We start from the raw sequence: 10,734 nt of genomic DNA, 5'->3' as shown, positions 1-10,734 counted from the left end.
GAAGAGTCATATCGGACTAGAAACATTATCTCTGTGTCTCTCTCCACAGATACTGCCATTCCTGCAGAGTTTCTCCAGCATCCACAGGATTTTGCTTTTATCACAGTACTTCTGTCCAGACTTGCCTTTTAGCACAGACTCTAAAGCCAGGTAATCCTCAGTCATATGTCACTGTGCTACAACCTCACACCCCCAATATGGATCAGCAGTTTATGTGGCAAATACACTGTCTATGTTTCAACCAAATGATCATGTTTCAAAGTCTGAGGATGTGTAGTCCTCAGTCAGGTCAAACAAGAGACCCTTCACTTGGGATGTTTCTGGCACAGTAGGGCAAGGGCAGCCTCTGGTGTCAGTCCAGAGACTTTAGCATAGTCAATCAGCCACTTGGGGCAATCATGCCCCAGATGAGAATCATAGAATCCCTACATCGTGGAAGCAGGCCATTCAGTCCACGTTGACCCTCTGAAGAGCAGCCCATCTAGACCTATTCCATCCCTGTAACCCTACATTTCCCATGGTCAATCCATCTAACTTGCGCATCTTTGGACTGTGGGAGGAATCTGAAGCACCCAGAAGAAACCTCGCGCAGACACGGGGAGAATGTGTAAACTCCACACAGACAGTTGCCCGAGGCTGGAATCGAACCAGGTCCCTGGCGCTGTGGAGCAGCGGTGCTAACCACTGAGCCACTGTGCCGCTAAAACATTCTCTCCTTGTATTGTGATGAGATGCTGAATGTCTGGCATTACACCGCCTGTATTGATCCTTTCTGCCCTATGTGGGCCTTTTTCCCCTGGAATAAGACAAAGGGAGGGTCTGAATGAGAAGAAAGTCGATGGCAAAGCTATTAGTGCTGGTGCTGGTAGGATACAGGTGACAAGGTGCCCTGAGGGAATAAGTAGGAGATGCAGAGGCTATACAAGTCTAGTAGGGTAGAGAGATTGGGTGGGTGACAGTGAGTGAGCGAAGGTGCCGTATAGAGTGGTAGAACATGAGTCTTGGTGGGACGTGGGAGCAGTAGCAGAGACAGAGTTAATTTGAGGCAACAGAGAGAGAAAGTGATGGCACTCACCCTGGCAGAGTGGAGATGATAAGGATAAAACATCCTCAGCAAGAAAGGCACTGAGGTGATGACCATCTCAGCCTCCCCTTGAATTTGCCAGCATCACAGGGCTCAATCTTCAGCCAATTTAATTCTCTCAAGCTGACTTCAAAAAAGGCTGAAGGCATTGGAAACTGCAAAGACTAGAGGCTCTTACTAAAGACTTGTGCTCAAGATCTACATTGAGTTACAAACCAGGCATGTGCCTGGTGATGAGGGAAATTTCACAAATATATTCTGTCCCCAGATAAACAGGACAAATCCAATCCAGTCAATTAGAAATCTATCAGTTTGCTCTCAATCATGAATCGTTTGCTAACAAGTATGATTGTCCTCCTAGGAAATTCTGTGCCACAGGTCATGGGTTCTGTGGGTCCTTGTGTGGATGATGAGCCCAGTTCCTACAGCTGCATCTCCAACCACTCATTTAGCAGGTGTTTCCGGGAAGTAGAATTGGTCCTTGGCCTTGAGTCCATTGGCATTCCTTTCTCCTGTTCCTTTTCCGTACTTCCTCTTACTGACGGGTATTTGCAAAGAATTGTGTCCCTTCATACAGGAGCTTCCTCCAAGTTTACTTCTTCTGAACAGTGCTCTCCCACGTGTTGACATCCTTGTTGCATTTCTCCATTGGTATTCCACCTAACAGCATCAATTTTCCTTCCATCCACATTAGCGGCAGTGTGTACCATCTACAAGATGCACTGCAGTAGCTCACCAAGGCTCCTTCCAAACCTGTGAGCTCTACATCTAGAAGGATAAGGGCTACTGATGCCTTGGAACCCCACCTCCTGCAAGTTCCCACCATTCCATGCATCATTCTAACTTGGAAATATAAAATCATAGAATCATGCAGTACAGAAGAGGCACTTTGGCCCTTCGAGTCAGTACTGTTCCTTCAGCGTTGCTCAGCCAGAATCCTGGAAGTCCCTTCCTATCAATACTGTGGGCGACCTGAAGCAGATGAATTGCAGTGGTTTAAGAAGGCAGGTCACTAACACCTTCTCCAGGGCAATTGAGGAGGGGGAACAAACAAAAGAAAGCCAGCTAAGCAATGTCCACATTCCATGAATGATTAAGACAAAATATCTCCTCATCAGTACTAAGTTTTGGGTGATAATGTTTGTGTGAAGTGGTCGGATGCTTTTATATCCTAAAAGTGCAGATAAATACAAGTTATTGTTATCTGCCATATGGCTCAGTGTGTGGTCAACCTTATAAAATATAGCTTTTTTTGTTGCAAAGCCATCAATTTGCATGAACGCATCACAAAAATACAGCATGAACATTCTTATCATTAGTGCTGCTTTTCAAGCTAAAGTGACGAATGCTATTGGGACAGGCAAACATTCACAAAACAGACAGTCGAATCTCTTTCAGTTTTTTTGAACTCAACACTGATAAAAACTAATGATTCCATCTTGCCAATGCTTGGCTTTGCACTGCTTGTGAAATCCCTAATTGGTGAAATATTAAAGGTGACACAAGTAATGCGTTTAAAATCCCTAACAATGATTTATTAGAGGCAGCGCAGATTTATATTCATGAAGTGACGTCTAGATTTTATGAGAACCTTTTTTTTATTTGCATTGTTACTTAAAAGTGCAAAATTGCTGTCAAGTTTACTATGTTACACATGTTCTGAATTCATGTCTAGCTGGTAATATAAATGTTGGGTTAATTTGTCACTCAGAGGTCTGAGCCAATAGATTTGCAAATCCTTTAAATATTGCACTTTTGCTATGAGATATTTCTAATCTACTAATCATTGCCTTACCTCCTGCTTAAAAAAACACGTTATTGTCCACACCATTTTCAGCTATGGGTTAAATTTCTTCCGGTCCTTTTCATTCGATTAGCACCAGAAATATTACAAAAACCGTAAGGTTTCTCTGTCAATTATGAGGATGACGATCATGATGGCATTGTGTTGTCTTTGGGAATAATGTTAGTTCTTAGTTTCAGGTTACAAAAAGGACAAATTTTCCCCATTGTTCTTCCTTCATGTGTGTCAGAACTGGTAAGTCTGCAGGAGGAACTCACCTCACTTGAATCCCCACATCTGAAAAAACACAATTCAAAAATATGATGGAATGCTCCACATTTGTCTCAATAAACAGGGCTCCAATAATATTCAAGAAGCTTGCCTCCATCCAGGTAGCACAGCCCACTTGATTGACACCCTATTCACTACCTTTAGCTTTTAATCCCTCCACCACTGTGACAGCAGGGTGCACCATCTAGAAGATGCACTGCAGCAATTCATTAAAGTTGTTTTGACAGCTCCTTCCAAACCAGTGACCTCTTCCACCCAGAAAGACAAGCGCAGCAGAAACATGGGAACATCGTCAACTATAAGCTCCCCTCCATGTTCCACATCATCCTGATTTTGAATTATATCGCTATCCCTTTCTAACAACATGCTGCGTGGACTGTATGGGAAGAAAAGTGCAAACAGTGTACCGAGTTGGATGATCAGCCATGATCATATTGAAAGGCAGTGCAGGCTTGAAGGGCTGAATGGCCTACTCCTGCTGCTTTATTCTACATTACTGTGATTCTATGCAGCAGTTCAAAAAGGTGATTCACCACCACATTCTCGAGGGAAGTTGGGGACAGGCTGTCCTAGTCAGTAATCCTAGACCAAAACGTCCCAATGTTTATCTCGTCCTACATTACCTTCATGTTTTTTCAAGATGATGGCAGCGTCGGGACCCAGAGCTGGAGCCAGTCTGCTCTGACTGCTTTTCTTTCTTCACTTTTTTCTTTCTTTATTTTTTTAAGTTTTTTTTTCTGGATTTACCTTCTTGGGGGAGCTCAGTTGTGGAGGCAGTGGTGGCACTAGCAGCAGCTGGGAGCTCGGAGCAGGGACTTCACTGGTCGGCCATCAGGTGGCTGGTCTGCCTGAGCAGAACTCTGGTGGTTGGTGACATTGGGGCTTCTCCCATGTCCAGATCGTGGAAGCGGCTGGGTGCAATCTGTGGTGAGGTGGGTGATTAGCCCGGATGGTGATCGGTGGTGAGATGGCAGTGCGGAGGACCAGGGATCAAGAGATCAAGCCCAGCGGGGGGGGAGAGATCAAACTCAGCGCTGGAGGAGAGATCGAGTTCAGTGCGGGGGTAGAGATCGAGCCCAGCGCTGGGGGAGAGATCGAACTCAGCGCTGGGGGAGAGATCAAGCCCTGAGCTGGGGGAGAGCTCGAGACCGGCGCGGGGGGACAGATCGAGCCCAGAGCTGGGGGAGAGGTCGAGCCCAGCGCAGGGGGTAGAGCAAGATCAGCACGCGGGAAGAGGTCAAGCCCTCATGGAGAAGTCAAGCATGGAGCGATTGGAGGCCAACAGCTCAAGAAGGTCTGTAATTTTGAAACTTTTAACCATATTTCTTCATTTACTACTTTATACTGAGAAGAACTGTAACATTGAACTTTTATTTCTTTGTTTGTTTTTCTGCTTTGTACTTATGATTTTGTGCCTAGTTACCTTTGTACCTAAGATGGATGGCAACATTGTAAACTTTTCACTGTACTCCTGTATCCCTGTTCTTGAACACACATGACAATAAAACCTCATTCTAATTGTAATGTCCACGTCCTGTGAAAAATATTTTTGTAAAAGCTCACCCTCAAGCTTGCAGATGGGAAACAGGTAAACAATTAATGATTTGACGAAATTATGTAAGTCACAAGTTGCCTCTCAGAGGTATAATTTTGCAACCAAGGAATCCTAAATAATTGGGTAGATTTTTAAAGCATTCTTTGATGGAAAATATTGCCATCTATAAATTTGCTAAACTTGTGAACCACAGCAATGTGAACTTAAGTAAGATGAGACGGGTTCAGCTTTAATATTTTCTCTCCTCTGGTGACATTCCCTCGTTGTAACTCCGGTAATATTAGATTTCATGTGTTGGATTTTCAAATGAGGGCAGAGCCAGGACACTTCTGGGCATGATTTCAAAGACATGGCCTTGGAAGAACCTCTTGGGACAGTCTGTAATTTTCAAAGTACCAGCGGGGGTGTAGGGAACAGGAGTCTCACTTGCCACTAATTAATGGCCCATCAAACTCCTTTAGAAGCTTCTTAATAGGCCTGTGTGGTCAGGACTGAACCTTTTAATGTTTATCCCAGCAAACCCGAGCAATCTGTTGCACATTAGTGCACAGCTGTCGGGGTTCATTGCGGGGACATCAGAACAGCTCTTATTCTCCGTTCAAAACTGGAAGTGTTGGGTGGGGGATCAATTTGGGGCAATTTGAATGCTGTTCCTTTATTTTGCTTGCGTGGCCACTCTCCTCTGCACTCCATCCAGCGGGAGGGATGTTGGCGGTGGGTGCTGGCAGGTTTCTCATACTTCTTTGACAATTGAGCTCAACGTCATTAATCCTCAGATTGCGATCTGTCAAGACAAGTGAAAAAGAGAGGAAACGCAACAGCCATTTTGCTCACAGGATGGTTGGACAAGCAGGAAATGACCAGTTCAGGATTGCAGTGGTTTAAACTAAGGGTGTCGGTAGTGTCGAGTGGTGGTTGAGAGTCAGAAAAGACCAGCGATTGGTGAGACAAGGGTCTCTGGAATGGTGACAAGCCTTTCATGAATGAGGCAGACATTGTAACTCTGTTCAGAAAAGTAACATCACCCTCTATCCACAATGCTATAATCGTAGGAGGCAGGTCCATAGATTTATTTCCATTTGCCAGTCAGCTTGTGGATGTGGTCCCAGTGTGAACAGATCAAATCTGGATCCTCTGCTGCTCTATGACCATATCTGAGATTAATTTTCACCCAAATTCTGTGTGAGCATGGAAATGTGTGCTATAATGTCTGTACTGTACCCAATCATAGCAACATAGGTGCATTGGACTTAGGGGCAGGACTAAACCAATTAGCCCTTTGAACTTGCTCTGCCGTTGAACTTGATCATGGCTGATCTGGTTGTAGTTAACTCTTAACTCCTCTGTCCATTAAAAATCTATCCAAATCAGTCTTGAGCAAATTCAATGATCCACCCAACTCAGCTTTCCAGAGAAGAGAATTCCACAGACTAATACCCATCTGGGAGACAAAAGGACTCTTCATTTCCATCTTATAAGGGAGACTATTTATTTCTAAAATCTGTGGCTAGTTCAAGTCTCCCCAACAAGAGGAAACATTCTCCCCAGAATCCATTCTGTCCAGTCCCTTCGGGAATTTACACTTTGAGTAAATCGGCTCCCATTCTTCTAAATTCCAAAGGTTGCAAGACCAACCTGTTCAACCATTTGTCTTAAACAAACCCTTTCTCTCAGGAATAAAATGAGTGCGCCTTCTCTGAACTGTTTAGAACACAATTATATCCTTTTTTAAATAGAGACCCAAAACTGCACACAATACTCCAGATGCAGTCTCTCCAATGCCCTGTATCTTTCTAGTAAAACATCTCAACTTCATTATTCTCCTCCCCTTGCAGTAAATGCAAACATTCCATTTGTCTCCTTAATCATTGGTATGCCTCCCTAATCATTGTTGTACCTACATGCTAACGTTTTGTGATCCATGTTCCAGGACACCCAGATCCCTCTGTATTACAGATTTCCCTTCAGTTAAATAGTATACTACTTTCCTATTCTGTCTATTCAAATGGACATGTTCACATTTACCCTCATTAAACTCCAGTTACCAAATTTTACTCACTCCCTCAACGTAACTATGTCCCTTTTCAGACTCTCTACCTGCTTTTGATAACTTACTTCTCTATCTGTCATTGGGAAATTTAGCTACAATACATTTTCTCCCCTCATTCAACTTATTGATATAGATTGCAAATAGGCGCCAACGCAACTTGCCAACCCAAAAAGATACACTTTCTGCTCCCTGTTATTTAACAAATCCTCTATCTTTTACATTACTCCCTACATAATTTGCTCTTAACTGTGTAGTAACCCATTATGTGGTACCTTGTCAATGCCTTTTGAAATTCCAAGTAATCCACAATGACAAGTACCCCTTTATCCTTCTTGCCTGTTGCTTCTTCAAGTAACTCTAATAAATTAGTTAACACACTTTCCCTTTCACAAAACAATGGTGACTCTACCTGATTTTCTAAGTTACCATAACAATGGTTTCTAGCTATTTTCCAAATGGCTACAGTTTCCTGTTTTCTGCCTCCTTCCTCTCTTGAATAAAAGTGTTACTTTTCTAGTCTGCTGGGACCCATTCTGGAAGCTAGATACATTAATAACAATTATTCTGTTCCTTGCAGGCAGAGGCAACATATACACAGACTTGGCCAGTTTAAACTCAACGAGATAGGTGACAATCATTCTCTGGTTCATTTTCAAGGTAGTTGTTAAATTCTGGGATTCAGGACCATAGTTGTCTCATACAGGCAGCAGACTATTCATGAGGAATTTTCAGATAGTTTATTAAGTTTATTAAGATGCAATAGTTAATTAAGATGCAATAGAGTCATAGAGGTCTACAACATGGAAACAGGCCCTTTGGCCCAACTTGACCATGCCGCCCAATTTTCACAATTAAACTAGTCCCATTTGTCTCCATTTGGTCCATATCCCTCCATACCTATCCAATCTATGTACCTGTATAAATGTTTCTAAAACAGCAAAATTGTACTTGCCTCTGGCAATCACTGCCTCTGGCAGCCCATTCCAGACACTCACCACCCCTGTGTGAAAAAATTGCCCATCTGGGCCATTTTGTATCTCTCTCCTCTCAACTTAAACCTATAGCCTCTAGTTTTAGATTTCCCTTCCATGGGGAAAAGCTGATGACTATCTACCTTATTTATGTGTCACATAATTTCATAAACCTCTATAAGGTCACCTCGCAGTCTCCTACACTCCAGGGAGAAAAGTCCCAGCCTATTCAAACTCTTCTTATAACTCAAACCTTCCAGTCCAGGTAGCATCCTAATAAATCTTTTCTGCACTCTTTCTAGTTTAATAATATCCTTTCTGTAGTAGGGGGACCAGAACTGCACACAGTACTCCAAATGTGGCCTCACCAACATCCTGTACAGCTGTAAAAAGACATCCCAACTTCCATACTCCTGGTCTATCTTTGAGCCCCTACTTTGCCCAACAAGTCCATACTGACCCATCCCCCTATAACCCACACACCCCTGGCAATTTAGCATGGCCAATCCACCTAGCCTGCACATCTTTGGACTGTGGGAGGAAACCCATGCAGACATGGGGAGAGCATGCAAACTCCACACAGACAGTTGCCGAAGGGTGGGATTGAACCCAGGTCCCTGGTGCTGTGAGGTAGCAGTGCTAACCACTGTGCCACCATGCCACCCCATATGAAAGAGGCAGCTATCTGGTGACCACTGTAACCTGACAAAGATTGTCCTCTGACCCTGAGTTCTTGTTGATATTGTCCTATTTCCAGAGGATGCTAGCTTACACTATATCAATTTGAATCGTTCTAGTCAATGTGTTCCTTCTATCAAAATGCATTATCTCATATTTATCATGAATTTCAACGCAGAGAAATGTGAGATTATGCATTTGGGTAAAAGAAAGAAAGAGAGACAATACAGGGTCTATGGTACAACTTTGAGGGGAGTACAGGAGCAGAGGGACCTTGGGGTTCACATACATGATTCTTTGAAAGTGGCGAGAACAGTTGAAACAGTTGTTAAGAAGGCTTATAGAATCCTTGTGTTTATCAATAGAGGCATACAGTATAAAAGCAAAGACGCAATAGAAGTGACACTACACTTCTACAAATCATTAGACCACATTTGGAGTACTTTGCTCAGTTTTGGGCACCTTATTTTAAGTAGGATATCAAAGCCCAGGAGAGAATTTAAAGGAGATTTACTGGAACGATACCAGGAATGAAGGATTTTAGATACAAGGAAAGTTTACAAAAATTGGGTTTATTCTCTTTGGAGCAGAGAAGATTAAAGAAGTGACCTTACTGAGGTATGGAAAAGTATGAACAATTTTCACAGGATAAAGAAGGACATTCTGTTTCCACAAGTTGGAATGTCAGCAGCTAGGGGTCACAATTTCAAGATAGTCAGTAAGAGAGCGAGGAGTGAGTGAGGATAGGTCAAATAGCTTCTTTCTGTTCTACAAAATTTAGGATTCTATGATTCTACGCATGCATGACACTACTGAAGACACCAGAATAAAGTCACCTCCTTGTCTACCACCAACTTGAGGTCAGCTTACATTTTGTTAAGAACAGATCCTTCTGTATTCCTAAAAATACTTGCAGCACCAGGCCTCTGGCCTTGTAACCATTGTAACCGTTACCCTTAACTTGCCTTTTGTCCTTGTTTGTTAGATATTGTTAATATTTAGACGTATAGGGATTGATTCAAAACTGTCTTAGCTAAATTTATCACAAGTTTCAAAGCTGGCAAAGGGTGAAAATAGAAAAATTAGGGTCGTGAGTTTTAGTAGTCACCACTTTGAGAAGGAAATATACTGCAGAAATATAGGCTTCTCACAACTAATTCTTAAGCTATCTACCTATTTCTAAAGTACAAGTTCAGTTCCCCAATTTCTTGATTACTTAATGCAGTTAAATACAAATGATTCTAGAACTGTTAATATCAAGATTTGGGTGTCCACTAAACACAAATCTAGCCTTTTTTTTATTCATTCACAGGATGAGGGCATCACTGGCTAGGCCAACATTTATTACCCATCCCAGAAGGTAGTTAAGAGTCAACCTGATTGATATGGGTCGGGGTTGGAGGGTTTGAGCCATAGGGAGAGGCTGAATGGACTGGGGCTGTTTTCCCTGGAGCATCGGAGGCTGAGAGGTAACCTTATAGAGGTTTATAAAATCATGAAGGGTATGGATAGGGTGAATAGCCATGATTTTTTTCCCCAGGGTAGGGGAGTCCAAAACTAAAGGGCATGGGTATAGGGTGAGAGAGGAAAGATTTAAAAAAGAGCTAAGGGGAAACTTTTTCACGCAGAGGGTGGTGTGTGACAGAAGAGATGGTGGAGTCGAGTACAATTACAACGTTTAAAAGGCATCTGGATGGGTACATGAATAGGAAAGGTTTAGAGGGATATGGGCCAATTGCTGACAAATGGGACTTGATCAACTTAGGATACCTGGTCAGCATTGATGAGTTGGAGCATAGGATCTGTTTCTGTGCTATACAGCTCTATGAGTCTATGCAGTCTAGACCAGGCAAGGATGGCAGTTTGCTTCCCTTAAGGATGTTAGTAAATCAGATGGGTTTTCCAGATAATTGACAATGGTTTCATCATCATTATTACATTCTTAATCCTAGCCTATTTTTTTTTAAATGTTGAAATCAAATTCCACCGTGGCAAAATTTGAATCCATCTCCTCAGAGCATTACCTGGGTTAACAGCCCAATGATGATATCACTAGGCCATCCCCATCCATTCTCAATCAAAGGATTTTACTGATGTTATATATCGACTCATACCAGGCATTTTTGCCTCATTACTTGTTTCCTTGTTTTGCTGAACCATTTTAACCAGGTGTTTATCAGACATATCATTCCCATCGATAGTGTAACTGTGAGTGGGACAGGTATTGGGATTAGTTTCTTGTCTACTATGTATGAGGTTTATTTTGGTTGGGGACATAGACTGGCGGATGAGTGAACTGACCAAAGCACCAGGTAACAGAGT

The sequence above is a fragment of the Rhincodon typus genome, chromosome 10 (genome assembly GCF_021869965.1).
Source record: "Rhincodon typus isolate 14 chromosome 10, sRhiTyp1.1, whole genome shotgun sequence".
In the NCBI taxonomy this organism is placed as follows: Eukaryota; Metazoa; Chordata; class Chondrichthyes; order Orectolobiformes; family Rhincodontidae; genus Rhincodon; species Rhincodon typus.
The sequence above is the reverse complement of the archived record's forward strand: the minus strand, read 5'-3'. Positions refer to the sequence as shown.